This window comes from Mirounga leonina, unplaced genomic scaffold (genome assembly GCF_011800145.1).
Source record: "Mirounga leonina isolate KUSES-001 unplaced genomic scaffold, KU_Mleo_1.0 Mir_151, whole genome shotgun sequence".
Taxonomy (NCBI): domain Eukaryota; kingdom Metazoa; phylum Chordata; class Mammalia; order Carnivora; family Phocidae; genus Mirounga; species Mirounga leonina.
In genome coordinates, this window is record NW_023270377.1 from 68,072,848 (window position 1) to 68,093,580 (window position 20,733).

A 20,733-nucleotide genomic window follows, 5' to 3' on the forward strand; every position below is an offset into this window, starting at 1 on the left:
AACCAACAGTTTTCTGTGGAAGATCTCATGTTTATTTCCTGGAATCATCTGGCATCTGGCCTATGGAGAAGCAAATATTTGGCATCTAGTGGGATGGCCACTGGGTGTTACTAAAGGCTGAGCAAGGGGTAGAAAGGGTGGAATTTGTCCCTATATTTAACTAGATCATCATCCAAAGGATTTTCAATAGCTCATGGAAAATGCATAATCCTTAAAAAGTGGAATAAGAGAAAATTGACAAATTATTTTTCTGGCATGCAATTTGTCACTTCTTAGAGCAGGAGTTTTGAAATTTCAAGTGTTACAGTGTATTGAACAAGTGTGACCCGTGATAAAATCACAGCACCTGTTTTTACGCTCCGCAACCACTACACACGGGTTCTGTGGAGTTAAACTTCCCTTGCCCTTGAATGAACACTCAGGCATATCCCATGACTTTTGTAGACACTCTCAGATATCTACGTCAGGACAAGGGTATCCCACAGTCACTTTAGTAGCAAAAATACTTAAATCCGCTAATTAGAATATCTTATATAATCCGAAACCGGATCTGATTTAACACTAAACCTCCTGCCCCCTTGCTTGGGCTGCTTCTCTGTGGATGGTTATTCATGATTTCTTCACCTTCTGCTTTTCCTCTTCCTTCCCGATGTTCTCCCTGCAGCTTACTAGCCAGTTTCTAGGTTGGAGCTAGGATAAGAAAGAGAAATTGTAAGGGGATAGATAGGCAATGTCCTTCATGAACTGGTTTTGCTTAAACGTTTTAAATGTTTACAAATGAGTCTTTCTTTTATGAACATTGTTGTAAGTATCCTGCAGGGTCTGTCCTGGACCCCTCCCCTGCAGTTCCCTTGTCCTAGACAGATGCATCCTATTATCGGTTGTCAAGTTTCGGGTGACCAACCATCTCAGTTTGTCAGGGTGTATCCCTGCTTTAGCATTGGAAGTCCCATGTCCTGGGAAACCCCTCCTTCCTGAGTAAACCAGAAGTTGGATCACCCCAGTCATGCTTCTATCACCCTTATTTAATCTGTTATCAACTTCAACTTCTGGCTTCTGGTCCTTCACCCCTCTAGGGCACTATTAGACAAAGCCAATGATAAATTCACATTGACTCACCCAAGTGACCCTCAGGCCTAGTCCACAGAGAATATTCCTTTGCTCCTTTGGAATCTGGAGCTATAAACTCTACATCCTGACTGAATCCAAGTATTTGCAGCAATCATCTCCAAAGCACAGGGGAAGAAGCTCCCTGCACCTCCCTTCCCCTTTCATGGAGAAAATCAAGTGTACCTTGGTCCCATTAGAATAGATTCCTCCCCATCATGTCTGCGAGGATTTGGTGACACCCAGCGGACCTCAGGGGTTGTCCAGTTTGGGCTTCTCCTTGGAAAGATACATGTTCCTCATGGGTGTGGTCAAGTCTGCCTGTAACCCCTATGATGTGAATTGTGAGCCCATAAATAACCCTGACCTAGAGCCATCTACCTTGTCTACTCTATGAGGTGGAATAATAAAGACATTATTAATTAAGTCACCTTAAAAAAGTAATAATTTTAATAAAATAATAAATAAAATAAAACTTACTTGAAATAAAATAAAAGTAGTAAGCAATAAATTTTAATAAAATTAGATTAAAAAATAAAGATAGCACTTATGTTGCCATTGGCCTGTTAGGCTTTCTTTGTTTTTTCTTCCTTTCTTTTTTTCTTTTTTAAGATTTTATTTATTTATTTGACAGAGACACAGCGAGAGAGAGAACACAAGCAGGGGGAGTGGGAGAGGGAGAAGCAGGCCTCCTGCAGAGCAGGGAGCCCGATGCAGGGCTCAATCCCAGGACCCCGGGATCATGATCCAAGCTGAAGGCAGACGCTTAACGACTGAGCCACCCAGCGCCCCTTTATCTTTCTTTTTTTATTGTAGTTGACGCACAGTACATTAGTTAGAGGTGTACAACGTAGTGATTCAACAAGTTTGTACTTTTATGCTGTGCTCACCCCAAATGTAGCTACCATCTGTCTCCATATAATGCTATTACAATACCATTGACTATATTCCCTAGGCTATGCCTTTTATTCCTAAGATTTATTCATTTCAAAACTGGATGCCCCTTCCCCTATTTGGTTTTCTAAGGTATAAGTTGGGCATGAATCGTCTGAGAATCCCAACTGCAAGAAACATAGTTTAAAACACTCCAAATGAACCCACAGAGGTCTCCTCTTACTAAAGTTGGAGCAAAAGAGGTAATACCCACACCATTCCCTAGGATGCAGCAACTTCTTTTTCCAAAGATATCACTACAAAATTCTTCGTATCAACTCTGGGAACTTGAAAGTGGGTTGAGGGGATTCGTGTCATGGAGTGTAAATGTTGCATATTGTGAATTGGCTATATAATATCAGATCAAGTCTATCTTGGTCTCTCAATCTCTAACTTTAACACTTTTTTGCACAAGACTATAAACACACACACATACACACACACAAACCACCTCTACCCAGTAGGTGGCACCTACAGAAATACATGCAGAGCATTTGTAGCAGATTGTATTTTCCAAAAATTGCCATAGCAATGTTTATGTTCCCACATACTCTCCCAGAACCTTGACATCCTTCCATCAAGCAGTGGAACCTATTCTTTCCTGTCCAAATATGGGACACTCCAGTGACTTGCTTCTAACAAATACAATGTAGTAAAAGTCTGACTTCCTAGATTAGATCCAAAAGGGTAATACAGCTTCTAGCTAGTTTTCTCTTTCTTTCTCCGCCCCCTGCCCCCCACTGCTCTGTTCTCTCTCTCAAGCAGGACTAGCTATATAATTTGTGGGACCCAGTACAAAATGAAAGTGTGCAGCCTTTTATTCCAAAATTTAAAATTTCAAGACAATAGTGGTGAGCAATAAACCAAGCATGGGTTCCTTTTGAGTGTGGTGGGGCTTAGTGTGATGGCAGAGATCACAAGCCCAGGAAGCCAGCCCCGCTGAAGATGCTTACTCTTGAATGCCAGCCACCATACTGAGAGGAAGCCCAGGCTACATGGAGGAGCCACATGTAACTCTTCCAGCGACAGCCCTAGGAAGACCCCCAGCCAAGAGCCAAATCGACCAGCAGACGTGTGAGTAGCAAGGATTCAGATCACTCCAGCACTCAAGCTTTCCAGTCTTCTGGATGAGGCCCCCAGACCTTGTAGAAATAAGCTGCTTTCATTGTGCCCTGTTCAAACAGTCCATGTACATAATAAAAGGTTCCTTTATGCCATTATATTTTGGAGTTGTTTGTTACACAGCCCTCTTAACTACAACAGCATGGGTTACAGACACAACTTAGGAAAGGTACAATCATACCTGACCATCACTGTACCCTCAGACACCAGAGTCCTCCCCAGTGTTGGCTGAAAACGTTCCAATGTTCTGGGCTGTAACCGATATAGCACCGTAATGACAGAAGCCCAAATCCACCCCCCTCTGCACCGGGTGCTGGCCGGAAGCAGCCCCTGCCTTTGGTACCCTAGCCAGAGTCAAACCTGAACCATCCTCCACAGAAGATTCTAGGGCTCCCTCCAGGGCTTCTGCCTCAGGACCTTTGAGACCATGCAGCTCTGATACCACGGGCAACCCTCTCGGGACACTCACTGATGAGACAGACCCTCCCCCACTCCAAATTCAGATTTAGGGTTACTCTTCCAGCAACTTTGCACATTAATTTATCTGATGGAGTGGCCTCAGAACTTCTGCATCATGGGGCACCTGGGTGGCTCAGTCGTTGAGCGTCTGCCTTCGGCTCAGGTCATGGTCCCAGGGTCCTGGGATCGAGCCCCACATTGGGCTCCCTGCTCCACGGGATGCCTGCTTCTCCCTCTCCCACTCCCCCTGCTTGTGTTCCCTCTCTCGCTGTGTTTCTCTCTGTCAAATAAATAAATAAAATCTTTAAAAAACAAAACAAAACAAAACTTCTGCATCATTTACATCAGGATTTCTTTTTTTTTTTTTTAAGAATTTATTTATTTATTTGACAGAGAGAAACACAGCGAGAGCAGGAACACAAGCAGGGGGAGTGGGAGAGGGAGAAGCAGGCTCCCCGCGGAGCAGGGAGCCCGACGCGGGACTCGATCCCAGAACCCCGGGATCATGACCTGAGCCGAAGGCAGATGCTCAACGACTGATCCACCCAGGCGCCCTACATCAGGATTTCTATGAAAATGAGGGTCTGAGACCCAAACCTCAAAGTTCTGAAACTCAACCTTTTCATTAGTTAAGAACCACAATCGAGTCTGTAATCATGTACAATCCATTTGCCTGAAATAGCTACAAGAGGCCGATGGCTCTGTCTTTCTGCCTGCTGATTTGAGTGCCTTTGGGAGCCATTATCTCTTGGAATTTAAAACACTCAACCCAAAGCAATTTAATATGCCATACCATTCTAGAAAAGAAATACAAAAACAAAAACTCTAACTAGAAGGTTAGACATTTTTTAGGTTTTACAAATTATGAAACCATGACCACTGAAAGCAACTCATCCATTATACAAAATGATGTTATGAGTTATTTTGAAAAATATAGGAATGTTCTCAAAGTAAATGGGGTTTTTACTATAGTAAATTTATTCCATGCAACAACTTACTAAATTATCTATCTGCTCTACTCTTGTTAGTTCCCAAATTTAGCTGTTCCTAAGCAAAGATGTTTTTTCTGACTCTTCCTTTCAGTCATATATGAATGCATGTACCATTTCAAAACCATGTAAACAATTAACTTACATAATACACACTTTTTAAAAATCTAAATATTCTCTTGGGGCACCTGGGTGGCTCAGTCAGCTGAGCATCTGACTCTTGATTTCAGCTCAGGTTGTGATCTTGAGGTCCTGAGACCCACATCGGGCTCCGTGCTCAGCATGGAGTCTGCTTCAGATTCTCTTTCCCTCTTCCTCTCCCTCCCTCTCTGCCCCTGTGCACACACATGCTCATGTGCTTGCTTGCTCTTTTTCTAAAATAAAAATTTGAAAAAAAATTTTAAAATTGAAATATTCTCAAATCTTGATAATATTTCTTACATTTATTTTTGGTTAGTTACCAGTTACCACACAGACTTAAATTCAGATATTTATCAAACTTGTTTTCCATACCCAAACTACATTCTGACTATTTGGAACTCACCAAGCATAACAAAAATTAAAGAAAAAATTAAAATAAAATGGCATTGTATCCTTAAGGGATCACATTTAATTATTAAGAAACAAATCTGTGAAGTTTTTTTTTTCTGTTTTCTTTTCTTTTTCCTGAGCTACATCCAAATTAAACCAAGCCAGATCATAAAGAAAGGTTATCAAAATAGGCAGTTCAGGTTTCCTCCGGGACCATTCATATTGCTATAGTACTACAAAGTTGAAATAGCAGTAAACTAGGAGGAAATGTGAATTCTTAGCTGAAAATCCAAAAACAGGATGTTGGAGAACAATGGAAAGCTTCCCTGCCTAGCGGTGTATGTACAGTGAGAGCAATCGGCCCACCAAATTCTGTTCTGAAATAAATGGAAACGATATCATTTTTTAAGCGCTTTGGAATGTTTTCACAGTATTTAACTCCAAGTAGACACTCAGTGATAAACTTGTTAAATAAGAGGGTTGATCTCGTTTTTCTCTCGTCAACAACCGTGCAAGATGGGTAAGACGGTCTCCGCGACACAGGGCACATCTGGGGAGTATACAGCTCCTCGCGTCATGCAGGGCTCTTCCAGTATTACACATCTGACACTGCTTCGTCTTCTCATTTGTTGGTTCATTTACTCTCCAAAGCCAAACTTGTGGTTAATACATTTGAAGACTACCCAGCCCAGTGGGGAACGGAGACCTGTGACTCAGACGACGCATTATGGAGTATGTGGTGTGACAGAGGTAAACTTTTGAGGGTCAGGCAGGACTCCCCAGAGGAGGTAATACTTAGTAGCATCCTAACGTAGAGATGATCTAATGAAACTTTCTTAATGCACGTTGTCTAACTCAGCACTTCTCAAACTGCGCTTGGAGGAACACTAGTACTTCGCTTAATATCAATAGATGTTCTGTGGGTGACTGAATATCCCAGTTAGCAAGAACTGTTCTGTGCTTTTACCTAGCACTTCATTCACTGTAAATAATTTCAGCCGGCCCACTGTTTCACAGATGAGCTTGCTGAGTTTGAGCAGTCAGAGTTAGTCTGACATAATCTGGCTCATTTATGCAACAAGACCTCAGTGCTCGTCTTACAGCTGACTCTTCTGACCTGGTAGGGTGAAGGCACAGATCCCAGGACAGAGAGGACAAATGTTAAACGTTGCATCATACCACAATTCTTCCTGTTGCTCATACTCTCTTCTTGCTTAAGAAGACATCGGACATTCTTTGGATGAATTTAGTGGGTGTGATAAAAAAACAAATTCATTTAAAAGACAGACTAGAAGTGATAATAAGCTGAATTGTTCAACTTTTAAGCAAGAAACCAAAATCAAGTTATCAAAGGAGCTTTTTGAAGTTGCACAAGGCAAAACATCTCTGCTCCAGGGTGAGACCAGGTAGCACGGGCCTCGGCAAGTCAGCCAGCAGGTCCCGGGAGAACAAAGAGAGCCAGGAGGTTGACTGTTTAAAGTGGGTAATCCGAGGGGCGCCTGGGTGGCTCAGTTGGTTAAGCGACTGCCTTCGGCTCAGGTCATGATCCTGGAGTCCTGGGATCGAGTCCCGCATCGGGCTCCCTGCTCGGCAGGGAGTCTGCTTCTCCCTCTGACCCTCCCCCCTCTCACGTGCTCTCTCTCTCTCTCTCTCTCTCTCTCTCATTCTCTCTCTCTCAAATAAATAAATAAATCTTTAAAAAAAAAAAATGGGTAATCCGAGCAGCACGATGCTGAAAGCTGAAATCTGAATTAAGTTAGCCAGAAAAAAATTCCAAGTGGGAAGGAGCCTCTTCAATTGTGCACAGCAAGCAGCCGGACCTCAGGAACGACCTTGAGAAAAGCACACCCCTTTGTGAGTTTAGAAACTTGGCAACAACCTCAGTAGTCCCACCTTTTTGCGCATGTTTCACACCGTTTTTGTGGAAGTCTCAAATGTGTGCTGGTAATCTCTACTACAGTTTTCCCTCAGGATGAAACTTGCCCTCCTGGAATACTTCGTAGGAGTTCTGAGGTTTGTTTCTGCTTGCGGCGGTTCGACGTGTTTGGAGCAAGACAGCAGGAGTTGAGGGCGGAAGGGATGCCCTCTACCACGTGACAGGGCCCAGCTCAGGGCTCTCTGCTCTAAGGGTTTTGATTTTCAGTGGCACAGAAGGCTCCTTAGCGGGGCTGATACTTCACCCTTGCACGTCACCCCTTGGACACCGTGCGGCTTGACGACGTTGGCGCCCAGGCTCCTGCATGCTGCAGTCAGAGCAGCCGGGCTAATGGTTCACTCCGTGCTGGCCTCTTCGCATTAATTTTTTCCTATCCTAGCAGAGATTCTGAAGGACCCAAACCTCGATTGCCACGCCTGTAGAGTTGTCCCCACCACGGCACCTGGCTCAAGACCCAGCAGGAACACACGTCTGCCCGTCAGCCAACATCCCAGTTCTTTCCACAGCTTTTGAGAAGAGCTAATGTCCTTTCTCATTCTGCCGAACTTCACGTGAAGTGTACTTTGTACTTCGTACTTGGGTGATGGAGGGAGGGAGGGAGCGGCGGAAAAGAGGAACAGAGGAAACAGGTCTCTGCTTCTCATGGAACAGCTGTAATTCTCTCTTCCTTGCAGGAAGTACGAACTGCATGAGAGTGCCCTGTTCCTCCTCTTTCTACATTGATCCCCCTGCACCCTTATTTTCTTGGCTCTTCTAAGACACATCTTTTGCCAGAAGAGGGCAAAGAAGAGGGTGAGGCAACGAGTGTTTGAAAACAATTCTAGTTCTTCTCATTTCGAGTCCCAGAAACCATGTAAAATCATACTTTTCCCCATATGCAATGTACCCACCTGAGCACCTGCCACGGTCACACTGGCTGCATGACACCTCCCCCGTCACCTCTCACCTGTCCTACCTGTGGCGCGATGGGAACACGAGCAAAGATGCAACACCACTTGCACAACTTTGTGGAGGCTCAATTCTTTTTTTTTTTTTTTTTTTTAGTTTTGGAGTTTCAGAGCAAAACCAAATTGCACTTATTAAAAAGCAAGGTTCCCAATGAGAGACTATGGACTCTGAGAAACAAACTGAGGTTTCTAGAGGGGAGGTGGTGGGGGGATGGGTCAGCCTGGTGGTGGGTATTGAGGAGGGCACGTTCTGCATGGAGCACTGGGTGTTATGCACAAACAATGAACCATGGAACACTACATCAAAAACTAAAGATGTAATGTATGGTGATTAACATAACATCATAAAATAAAATTTAAAAATAATAATAATAAAGCAAGGTTCCCAAACCAAATAAACGATTTTGAAAGGAAATTTTCTAATCAGCCGTTTATGATGTTTGGCTTTACTCTGTTTTACAAACACCAAGTCGGTCTTCACTGACCTAGTCCAGTGAGAAATGAGACTGAAAAAAACATGTAATAACAAAGTTAAAAGTGACTCTTTTTTTAGCACTGTAATTATAAGGAAATTCCACAATTACACACATACGTGTGTGAGAGAGTAATCTTGTAGGTGTATATACTTGTTTAACAAATGTTTCCCAATCATCTACAATACTATGCATGTCAGCTCTTGCTAGGTGCTGAAGATGTAGGAGTTAATATAACAGTGCTATCACTGTTACATTATATCTATCACTATATAACAAACCATCCCAAAGCTTAATGCCTTAACACTACAATCAGGTAGTGGTAACAACTGCGTAATAATGTGAATGTTCTTAATGTCAGCAAACTGTATACTTACAAATGGTCAAAATAATAAATTTTATGTTATGTAAAGAAAAATAAAAAGTAAAAAAAAAAATAACACTGTAATTCATTATGTCCTCTCATAGTTCAGTGGGTTGACTGGGCTCAGCTGGGCTGTTCTCACTCAGGGTCGCTAATGTAGTAATAATCAGATGGTGGTTGGGGCTGGAGTCATTTGAAGGTTTGACTGGTCAGGACAGCCAAGTTAGCTTCTTTCACAACTGGGATGGCTGGAACAACTGGAACTTGCTGGCCCTCCCTCCCTCTCTGTCAATCTCATTCTCCCTCTGTCTCTCTCCCCATGTAGTCCATGCACAAAGCCAAATTACGCTTCCTTAGAGCCAGGCAGCCCACAGCAGTCACACTTATGAATTCCTCCAGAACACAAAGAGACCAAGGCAGACATTGCCAAGCCTCTCATGGCCTAGCTTCAGGAGTTACCAGCTTCATTGCCACTAAACTCTATTGCCTGCGCAAGAAAAACCTAGATTCACTGTGGGCAAAAACTACCCAAGGCATGAATGCAGGGAGGTGTGATTTGGTGGGGGGGCCATCTTTAGCAACAAGCCAAGATAAACAAGCATGGTCCCTAACCCCAAGAAGCTAATAGTAACTAAATAAACACTGAACTAAGAGTTTTAAGCCCTGAGTATCAATTTTGGCTTTGCCATGTGGTTGTCAAAGTCATTTAATCTTTAAAAATGAAGCAACAAAAAACAACCCCTACTGAAATGGATTCTTAATGGTGTCCAGAACTAAGTACTATGTAGCAATTAACAAATCATGCTTTCAAAGAATATTTGTGGATATTGCTCCCGTGGAAAGCAGAACACATAAACAGTGTATATTTGTAGACTATTTCTAATTTTGCTTAAAACACACATGTATACACATACACATATAAACTCATGGAGACAAGACTAGAAAGAATCCCATGAACATGGCTTTTTTAAAGATTTTTAATTTCGGGGGCGCCTGGGTGGCTCAGTCTTTAAGCATCTCCCTTCGGCTCAGGTCATGATCCTAGGGTCCTGGGATCAAGCCCCGCATCAGGTTCCCCGCTCCTCGGGAAGCCTGTTCTCCCTCTCCCACTCCCCCTGCTTGTGTTCCCTCTCTCGCTGTGTCTCTCTCTGTCAAATAAATAAATAAAATTTAAAAAAAAAAGATTTTTAATTTTGAAGTTTATCACTTTATTTATTTATTTATTTATTTATTTATTTATTTATTTATTTATTTAAAGGATTTTTATTTCCAGAGAGAGAGAGAGAGAATGCATGTGTGTGAGTGAGCAGGGGAAGGGGCAGAGGGAGAGGGAGAAGCAGACTCCCCGCTGAGCAGGGAGCCTGACCTCAGTTTCGATCCCAGCACCATGGATCATGACCAGAGCCAAAGGCAGATGCTTGACCCACTGAGCCATCCAGGGGCCCCTCCCATGAACATGTTTAAGATGGTTAGGATATAAGTGTTTGTTTTTTCTTTCTTCATACTTTTCTAAATTTCCACAATGAACCTCTATTGCTTCTAAAACAAAAACTAAGTTATAATATAGTATATTTATAACTAACATCCTGAAGAGAAAGGAAACTGAACAACTAGTCTTTATGCTTATTTCTGGAACCTGGGCTTCCCAAGATAACTGTAAGAAGTTGGCAAATTAGCACTGAATCTTAATATGATACTTGATAAAAGTGAAGCAAAGACTTCAGGGTGGCTGGGGTGAGGCTCACAGGACTTCAACATTAACAACTTTATAGAAGATGAGTCAGGCAACAGAGTATTTCTTAAGTCTCCTAAGAGCAGCAACCACATCTTGACATAGGAAAGAGTCTGAGGTCCCTGGGTTCTGTCCTCGAACGCTGAGGTTCTTAAGAGAGAAGTGCTTTTGACCATGATACTTGTGTGATGCCATTTGACCTAGTTTCCAAGTTTCAAAAAAAGAGAGTAAGAATTTTTTAAAAAGGTGGAGGAATAAATATAATTAAATATATATGTATGTCTCCACAGTGTATGAGGCCATCCACCAAGGCCATCCATTGCGGAATCCAATAAATTGGAATGACGGTGGGAAGAAAGTCCTTTCCTATCTCACAGGAAGGTTATATAGTTACATGGAGAGGAACAGGAAGACATTTCAGGGGGAGGAGCCCATGAGTGGTAAGCAGAAATGAGAACTCAGTGGTCATACGGTGGCTGGTTGAGCACTAAGCTATAGCTCATGTGGCTCAGCCTCAAATCTATGTCACAGGCAATGAAATAGAGCAGAAACCAAGGTTTTGTTTTAAAATAACTCAAGTTCTTCATTTCTCAGGGACTGTTAAAAATACTGAAGTACATAGTTTACAACACTACCCTAAAATTTTCTTACCCCTCAATGGGTTGTTTGCTAGTCATCTGCCCCAATGTCCATTTTCCTTTTCTTGCTTAGAAGTAGATCCTGTGATTTGGCTGGACACCTCAAATAAAATAAAAACATCTCCCAGGTGCTGCCACATGACTAAGTTCTGGGCAATGAGTTTAAGTGCAAGTGTTGAATGCAACTCCTGAGAAATCTCAAAGGGTGTCAGCAGGGCTTGTCACTTCCTTCCTCCTTTAGGCTGGCAATAATACAGATGATGTGACTAGAACTGAGACTCCTATTTTGCACCATGGGAGAGCATGCTAAAGACAATGGAACGAGAAGAGAGAAAGACCCTGAGTCCTTGATGTTCATGGAACCTCCATGACAGTGACGAATTACCTACATTTGGACTTTTTTAAATGACTGAGGAAGAGGAGCAATCTTCTGTCCTAGGTAAGCTTCAGAGAATTTTCTGTTGCTTGCAGCTAACTGTAATCTTAACTGACTTAAAGTCAAATCCCTTAGATTTCATATCTCTAAACTCTCCTTTTCTAAAATGCCCTAGAACAACTGCTCCCTACTTGCAGTCTCCAGGATCCCAGTCCCAACGGGCTTTTCTCTCCTTTCCCAGGAGAAGAACATCTCACCTCCCCAGTGACCGGGCTCTTGTCATTCCATCCGTTCATTCATCCTCCTGACTCAGGCTCCAGCTACCTGTCCTCATTCTCAAATCCTGCACCCTACATCCCACAAGACCGGTGGCAATGGCAGGGCCTCTTTGGAAGTGGAGAGAAGAAAATAAGCAATCATAGCCTAATCTTTCTTACAAGGAAGGGGTTAGGGAGTTGTGGGGAGAGTCACACATCAATAACTCTTACTGTATCACACAACTTTTGGGGAAGTGAAATAATTACAGAAAGTTTCAATGTTGAAAAGATACCTTTTCACATGTGCAAACAGCTTTATAGAAAATGCCTATTTTTCTTATATTGAATAAAAAAACTGAAAAGAGAAAAATTACACCGCTCCTTGAGGTAATAATATTTGAGAAAGGGCAATTCTTGGGCAGCATTTTAATTATTTTGGCTCTCACACTTGCATGGCATTTAAACACATCACTTCATTTTGCCTTCTAAACAACCCTGAAGGGTAAATACTGTTGTCGTCCTCCATACATAGGAGAAAGCTGAGACTCAGAGGGGCCAAATGCCTTGCTCAAGTTCACATAATATATCAAACTGTATTACTGTTCTCAAATATTGCCTGTCCCACACCATGGTAGATTTAGACCCTGTCACATCTTTGACAGTGGGCTTGGCAACGTTGACTTGCTTGGGCCAATGAAATGTGAATAGAGGTCCAGTGTCAATTCCAGATACAGTCTTTAAGAGTGATTCTTCCACCTTCTTTTCCTTGCCATGAGACCTGCCTGCCTGGGTAGAAGCTGGGTCATTGAAAAACTATGAAGGGTTGAGCCACCTCTAGTGGACATTTTATCTGACCAAGAAATACCACTGTGTTTATTTATTCCTGTCATAGAATTTAGACTGAGGTGACTGATGCACAAATCAGTGAATGGAAAGCCTGGAGCTGAAAGCTCAGGCCACTCCAGGCAGCATTTGCTTAGTACTCCCCGGCATTTCGGCACAATCTAAAGAGCTGAGGGAGTGGCAGGCAACTCTCCACTCCCAACTGCATCCTCCCTCTCCCATAGTGGGAATTTCTTCAATGTACTGGAACCCGGCAACCTATTTTATCCTAGGCCCGTATTGATGTTTCTCAAAGGTCCTGCCGTCAGGTGATTGTAGTACAATTCAACACACAGCCCTGTTCTTGACTGGTGCCCAGTGCCCCTGGGGCCCCGCTGCTGCAGGCCTCAGCTGGACAGTGGCTTCTCTGCCCACCAGTGGACTCTCACTCTGTCACCAAACCCCAGCTTCTGACTCCACAGATGGCCAAACGCGCTAGGAGAATGTCCCCGGACACTTCCCTCCTTCCCCTCTTCCCTGTTCGAACCCCTCAGCTTTGTAAGAGAAAAAAAAAGCTTTGAAATTAGTTGGGGGGTTGGTCACTGGAGTTCTAAGGCAGAAGGCTTTTAACAAGCCACCAGGAACAGGCTACTTGTAGCTCAGCTGCATTAAAAAAAGGAGGTAACAGTTATCTTGTCAAGGTCCAAGCAGGACAGCAACCATCACAGAGAAAGCTCACAGGCAGGCCAGAGCTGTACCAGGACACCAACAGTGGCTGCCATGGCTGCCAAGGAAACCCCGAGTTCCCCAGATTTCACGGCAAGGTTAGCAATCAGCCCAGAAACTACGTGACAGGAACTTGGGTGTCCCAGAAATCCATTGGGTGGAACACAATTTGCTCATCCTCTTCAAGGCTGGTGTGGCCTGAGAAATTTGCATCATGCTCTGATTGTATTTTTCATAGCAGGTGATTTTTGCAAAAGTATTCTTCCACCACCAACAAATACATGGGTACAACGACTTGTGATGACTTGAAGCTGTGCGAGTTTTCCCATATCTTGTGATCAATAGTAGCATTGTTAGCGGCTTTGAGAGAATAATGGGGAAGTTTTAAACATCTACAAGGAAACAAAACTATACTGGTTATAGTCCTTTTTTAAGGAAAATTACTTATCCTTCGGATTTTTTTTTTTGAGCCAATATGATTTTAGTAACCAACCATCTTTAAAGTTTATTTAAAATCTCATTTCCTCTAAGGCTTATTATGAACTGAGTGGGAAAAAATCTCTTTACCACAGGGCAGATGATGCAAGGAAATGTGGGGAAATGTGGAGATATTATTTTGTGGACAAGAATCCCTTCCCCAGAAAGGTATTTGCAAACTCACTAAGTACCTGTGCACCTAAGCAGAAGACCCAGCATTTTGTCTGCTCCAAACCGACTTCAGAAGGTGGGTGAGGCCTGAGAGAAAATGAGGAGGAACATAAATCAGCACAGGGGATTACCCAGAGATTTCAGGGAAGAACTTTCAAATCCACTTTGCCAGATAGGTTTGACTCACAGTTCAGAAGTGATGCCAAGGTCAATTAGGGCTGTATTTTGTTGTCTTCAGAACAAATCAAATATGTCTTGTAAATGGATCCACTTCTATGTACAAACATTCTAGGAAAGTCCTATATATGTTTGTGTGTGTGCGCCTGTTTCCCAAAAGCTAAGAGGAAAGGGGATTTTCCTCACACTGGTGAAGCTAACAGAAGAGATCTGTTTCTAGGGGCCATAAATCCCACAGGCAACAGCTGTTCCAAGTGGACAAACAGAGGGGGGAGACTCAAAAGGAAGAATGGGAACAGCTGTTAAAACTGATACTATGCCCCTCACCTCTCCCAGCAGATTCCTTTTACTAGCTGTTCAAGTCTTCTTTTTCACTTGTTTATATGACATCTATATTTTTTACTCTCTCCCCCGACCTCCTCATGGCCACTCCCTCACCTCCCTCAGGTCTTGCCCAAATGTCACCTTCTCATTGAGCTTTCTCTACCCCCCATCTAAAAGTGCAGTGCTTTCGGGGTACCTGGGTGGCTCAGTCGTTAAGCGTCTGCCTTCGGCTCAGGTCATGATCCCAGGGTCCTGGGATTGAGCCCCACATCGGGCTCCCTGCTCAGCAGGAAGCCTGCTTCTCCTTCTCCCACTCCCTCTGCTTGTGTTCCCTCTTTTGCTGTGTCTCTGTCTGTCAAATAAATAAAATCTTAAAAAAAAAAAAAAAGAGTGCAGTGCTTTCCTCTCTAAACCGACATCCCCTATTCTCCCTTTCCATTTATTTTCTTGGTAGCACTATTTTATTCTTTTAAAGTGAAATATATCATGCATACAAAAGAATATATATATTTGTAAATTACAAATCACACTAATAGAGTAAATACCCATGTTGTTTACCACAACATAAGAATTTAGGACATTTTAAATACCCCATTGTCTTCCTTGTCATATTCCCGGTGTGTGCACTAGAAGAATGTCCGTAGTAGTACATATCATTTTAACACAAAACTGAAAACAACACAAATACCCATCAAAGAACAGATAAATGAACTCTGATATATTCACCCAATAGAACACTCCTCAGTGGAAATCAGTGAACTACAGTTATACACAACTGAGCATGGATAAATCTTAGAAACATAATGAGTAGAATAATTAAGTCCCAGAAGACCAAACAGAATATAATACCATTTAGGGGCCCCTGGGTGGCTCAGCTGGTTGGGCGACTGCCTTCGGCTCGGGTCATGACCCTGGAGTCCCGGGATCGAGTCCTGACCCTGGAGTCCCGGGATCGAGTCCCGCGTTGGGCTCCCTGCTTGGGGGGGAGTCTGCTTCTCCCTCTGACCCTCCTCCCTCTCATGTGCTCTCTCTCATTCTCTCTCTCTCTCAAATAAATAAATAAAATCTTAAAAAAAAAAGAATATAATACCATTTATATAAAGCTCTAAAACAAGCAAAACAATGTTATTAGTATGAATCTTAATAACTGTTAACACTCTGAGACATACTCATCATCTTTATCTTAGCTTACTATTCAGGTAGGACTCTTCCAACTTCAACGTATATGTAAAACAATGTCTTCTAAAGTCATGCCAATTTTAAACAATCTTAGCTCCCCAAATACAAAACTCTATTTAACCTTCCAAGTTGGAAAATAGGAGTCAATCTTGACATCTTTTGTTTCTTGCCCACCATATAAAACCGATCACTCAGTCAGGTAACTTTGCCTCTTACAATCTGGCCCAATCTCCTCCCAGTTTCCCATCTCCCATCTCCTTAGATCAGCTCTTCAATTTTGAATTCTAGATATTTTGTAGTTTCCTAACCCACTCCCCATTTCAGTCCATTCATAGTTTTTCTGTGAGTTGTCCAAAAGATTAATTTTTTTGCTTTTATTTCAATATATTTCAAGTTAATTTAATATGAGCATAACTGATTTATCAAACAGTCTGAAATTGGCAGGAGTTCAAACTTGACATTTTTATTTTGATCTCCAGTTGCCACATTTGTGCTAGGATGAACCCTCCTTTTCAGTTACTTTCAAATTACTTCCAGTCCAGTCCATTTCTATCCAGTTAAAACTTCATTCTCATAAAGTTCCCTACTCTCCTTCCCCCCAGCTCATGCAGCTTGACCCATGGCCTGAAACCTGTAGGGCACAATAGGTGGGGTCCTCACCTTTCTTTGAGTACCTCCACTACTTCGGTGAGAGTAGGTGGGTGGGGGAATTGGGTTATGAAAAGATACGATTGGGTCCTACTTAAAGGGTGCCGTTGTGGTTTTCACTTGACTATATTAATTACCCACTCCCTCAACATGGCAGCAGTCCAGTTATTGCCTTTTGGGGGGGCACAATGTATGTTCAACTTCTGGGCACACTGTGTTCTTGAGGGAGGGCTCATCTCACCATTTAGTCCTGGGTATAGGAACTCTGATCCAGCTCAATGTATTCCGATCTCTTTACTCAGTTAGATTCTCAAGCCAACTCATACTGGCTAATCGTTAAATTTTCTGAAATTTTGTGAGCTGCTTATTAATCCATTGGTAGCTTGAAATCAGCTCTGGTGGGAGAATTCACACAAATTGGTGAAAACTACAAATCTGTTCTAGGTTTTTCTATGAAAAGCCAGTTGTTAAACATTTACTGGTATTTACTAGAATGTCCACAGCTTTCTTCTCTCCCCAGTAATCTACTCCAAAGCCTCTTGCTTCTAGAACTTCTTCATCCCAGTCCTTTTGGGCAGGGGACTGACAAAATGGCTGAAGCCTGATACCGCACGCTGTTCAAGTCAGTCAGAGGAAAATCATGCACCCTTGCCACACCAAAGAGTACGAGTGCCAACATTTGCAAAGGCTGGATGTTCACTCTTCCTCATCATCTCCCTCCAAAGCTCTGCTCTTTCCGCTCAAACTAGGAGAGTAGCAGTCTGAGTAAGCAACTGCCTAAGCAGGCATACAGCTCAGGAAAGACATACCCATCTTCCATTCTTGGAGCATTCACAATGTCTGGAAGCAGTTCTCTTGGAGTGCCTTCCCACTGGAGAAGGGGAAGGACTAACATCTCATATAAACAGCACTCCCTAATGATTTTCTGGGGGCAGCAGTCCTCAAACTTTCTATCTTAGGACACTTTTACTCTCTTAAAAAATATGGAGGATCCCAAAGAGTTTTTTTTATGGGTTATGTCTATTGAAATGACTGTATTAGAAATTAAAGTGGAGGAATGTTAAAACACATAAATACAGAAGCACACATTCTATTAGCTCTAGAGTGATGACATCATCTCATTTCATGTAGCCTCTAGAAATCTCCATTGGTATATTCATGAAAGAATAAGAACGGAAAAGGCAAATAATGTCTTAATATAACTATAAATGTTTTGACTTTATTGACTCCCCCCCCCCCCCCGTGTAAAGGTCTCAGAGAACTTTAGAGATCCCCCCTGCACTGTTGGGAGACAATTCTCCATGAGCCTCTCATGTTTCTGGATGCCTGGCCAGCACAGGCAACAACTACCCTTGATCACTACCTTTTCAAAGATGTTTGTGTTGTGAACAACTTTGGAAAGCTAAAGACACTGTCTCCCTCCCAGTGTTTGTGCAGAGAAAAGGGCAGGTTTATTACTGTCAATTATAATAAGGATAATGTCTCTTTCCAAAATGTATACTGCTCTAGACTGTATATTTATGAATTATGCAACCATAACCACAGTCTAATTTTATAACATCTTCATCATCCCACCAAGAATTAGCATTACCCTCTATTCTTCCTCATTCCTCTTCAGTCCTGAATAAGATTTTTAAATGATTTTCTCTTCACATTTTTGGAATTTGACATCAACAAAAACTTCCCTCACTGAAGTAGATGATAAGAAATTTAAAATCATTTATTAGCAACTAATAAAACATTTCCAACAGCTGAAATTATATAAAATCTAAAAGAATTTTTCCTTTAACAAATCTATTAATATTTCCTATGCAAATGCGAATGGATTTCTAAATACTATTGAACTTTTTCATTTTGTGTTAATTATCTATTGCTTAGTAACAAATTACCCCGAAATTTGGTAGCTTACAACAATAATAAAAATGTATAATCTCAGATGTTTGCAGATTAAGAATTTAGGAATGGCTTGGGTGGGCATTTCTGCCTCAGGTCTTCCATGAGGTTGTAGGTCAAGTTGTGAGTAGAGGCTAAGATCATCTGAAGACTTTACTGGAGATGGAAGATCTGCTTCCAAGGTGGCTCACTGATATAGCTGTTATGGTAGGTTGGAAAATAGCCCCCCAAAAGATGTCCGTGTCCTAATACCCAGGACTTGTGAATATATTACTTTACATGGCAGAAAAGGACTTTGCAGATATGCTTTAGTTAAGATCTTAAAATGGGGAGATTATGCTGGATTATCCACATGGCCCCAATGTAATCACAGAGTCCATATAAGATAGAGGTAAAAGTATTAGGATGAATAGTAGAGGGGCACCTGGCTGGCTCAGTCAGTAGAGCATACGGCTCTTGATCTCAGGGTTGTGAGTTTGTGAGTTTGAGCCCATGTTGGGCATAGAGATTATTAAAAAAAAAAAAGGGATAAGTAGTAGAAAATAATACAAGATGTGAAGACAGAAGCAAGAAGTTGGAGTGATGCAACAAAGGACTCATAAGCCAGGGAATGTGGGTGGTCTTGAGAAGCCAAAGGAAACAGATTTTCCCCTTTGCACCTCAGGAAGGAGCCAGCCCTGCCAACACCTTGACTTTAGTCGAGAGAGACTGATTTTGGATTTATGACCTCTGTAACTGTAAGATAATAAATCTGTATTGTTTTAAGCCACTACATTTGTAATAACTTGTTATAGTAGCAATAGGAAACTAATGCAGTTCAAAGTTGTTGCTGGCTACTGGCAGAAGGCCTCATTTTCTCACCATAGGGCCATCTCCATAGAGTTTCTTAAATGCCCTCAGGACACGGTAACTGGTTGCCCCCCAGAGCAAGTGATCCAAGAAAGAACAAAGTGGAAGCCACAGTGTCTTTCACGATCTAGCCTCAAATATCACACTCCATCATTTCTATAATATCCTACTGGTTACACAGATGAGCCCTATCCAAGATGGGAGGGGAGCATGTGGGGCATGAATTTGAGAAGGCAAAGAGTCCTTAGGGTCTACTTTGGAAGCTGGCTAGCACACACAAGTATTTTAGATGGTGATGAAACTCTAAGTTAGAGAACACATACATGCCTTAAAAGAGCAGTCACCCTTGCCTAGTTTCTATGCCACTAAAGAGTACATCAGCCGAGAATGGCCAGATGACCAACATGGGTAAAGAGAGAGATTGGGGCCTTTAGCTCACAGGAGACATAGCCTGATTTCTCTGACATCCCTCCTTCCCCCTCAGTACTGGCCGTGGGTTGTGGCAGTGTTCCTTGGACATCTGCAATATGAATTTATCCAGCAGCTCCATGGACCCTGTCATAGTGTGGGTCTCTGAAAGCAGAGCCTGAAACAAAGACTTGCCTGTGGATAGCTTATTTGGAGAGTGAATCCAAGTTAAGAACTGGAAGAGTGAAGCAAAAAATGAGGGAAAATCAATAAAAAGATGGGCATACAAAAGAGCCACCATTAGGGGCGACTGAATTTCAATCCCATAGGACCTTCTGGGGACCCTTTTCAAATGCATTCAGAATGATGCCAGGTGATGAACATGGCAAGCTTGATCCATCAGTTCCCACTCCCTTAGTCAAAAACTGCTCCATGGGCATTCGTTTCCCACACCTCCAGGTTGTGCATGTGGAGGTGCCAAGTTTGATTCTTGCAGGAACCCAAAACCATGGCAGCTGAGAAGCCCTGGGGCAGTAAGCCAGAGGCACACTGAAGAGTCACAAGGAAGGTGCTCTTGGGTTGCACCTATGGGAAGCTGGTAAATCTGTGTGGAAATGGGTCACCACAACAGACAGTGAATAAGTGGATGGAGAGTTTCTGGAGTGCTCCACTAACAGTGTTCCATATTCGCTCTTTGTCTAGGATAGAAAGTCTGCAACTGGCTGGGGAAATAGATAAGTACATGCCCAGCCGGCAAAGAGCCACCTTGGCCATTTATAACATGCAATATGGCGGCAGAGTAACACATTTTATATGTTTCTTCCTGGGGACCTTATGGCACTCTGCATTCCATGGGAAAGGAGAAAGCAAGGTCTTTTTCCATTTCCTAAGTCCCAAATGGTGTACCTAGTCCCAAATGCCTAACAGGAAACCCTCTAAAATGGGAGATCCTTACGATCCCATTTGTTCTCAGATTTGGAACCTAATTGCCAATTTTAGAGCCTGAGGGGGGAAAAAAATCTCAATTATTATTCTATTAATAAGCATACTCTAGATCACCCAGATGACCACCATATAATCAAACAAACAAAAAAAGGTGCTTTTTTTAGTGTTCATTGTCTGCGTTTGTGTTTAATAAGATAACTACTCTAGCCTGTGGCAGTTTTAAAAAGTAGCTAAAAAAACCCTCTATGAC

At 42.4% G+C, this 20,733-nt stretch overlaps 1 long non-coding RNA gene across 1 annotated transcript; it reads right to left on the bottom strand.

Moving 5' to 3' along the window:
* Positions 1-596: 596 nt before the first annotated feature.
* Positions 597-14,794, bottom strand: LOC118011816. The gene is made up of 3 exons (XR_004679541.1): positions 14,248-14,794; positions 14,081-14,147; positions 597-690 (listed from the first exon to the last, which is right to left on the bottom strand). It is a non-coding gene; the product is annotated as an uncharacterized LOC118011816 (long non-coding RNA).
* Between the last annotated feature and the right edge of the window lie 5,939 nt (positions 14,795-20,733).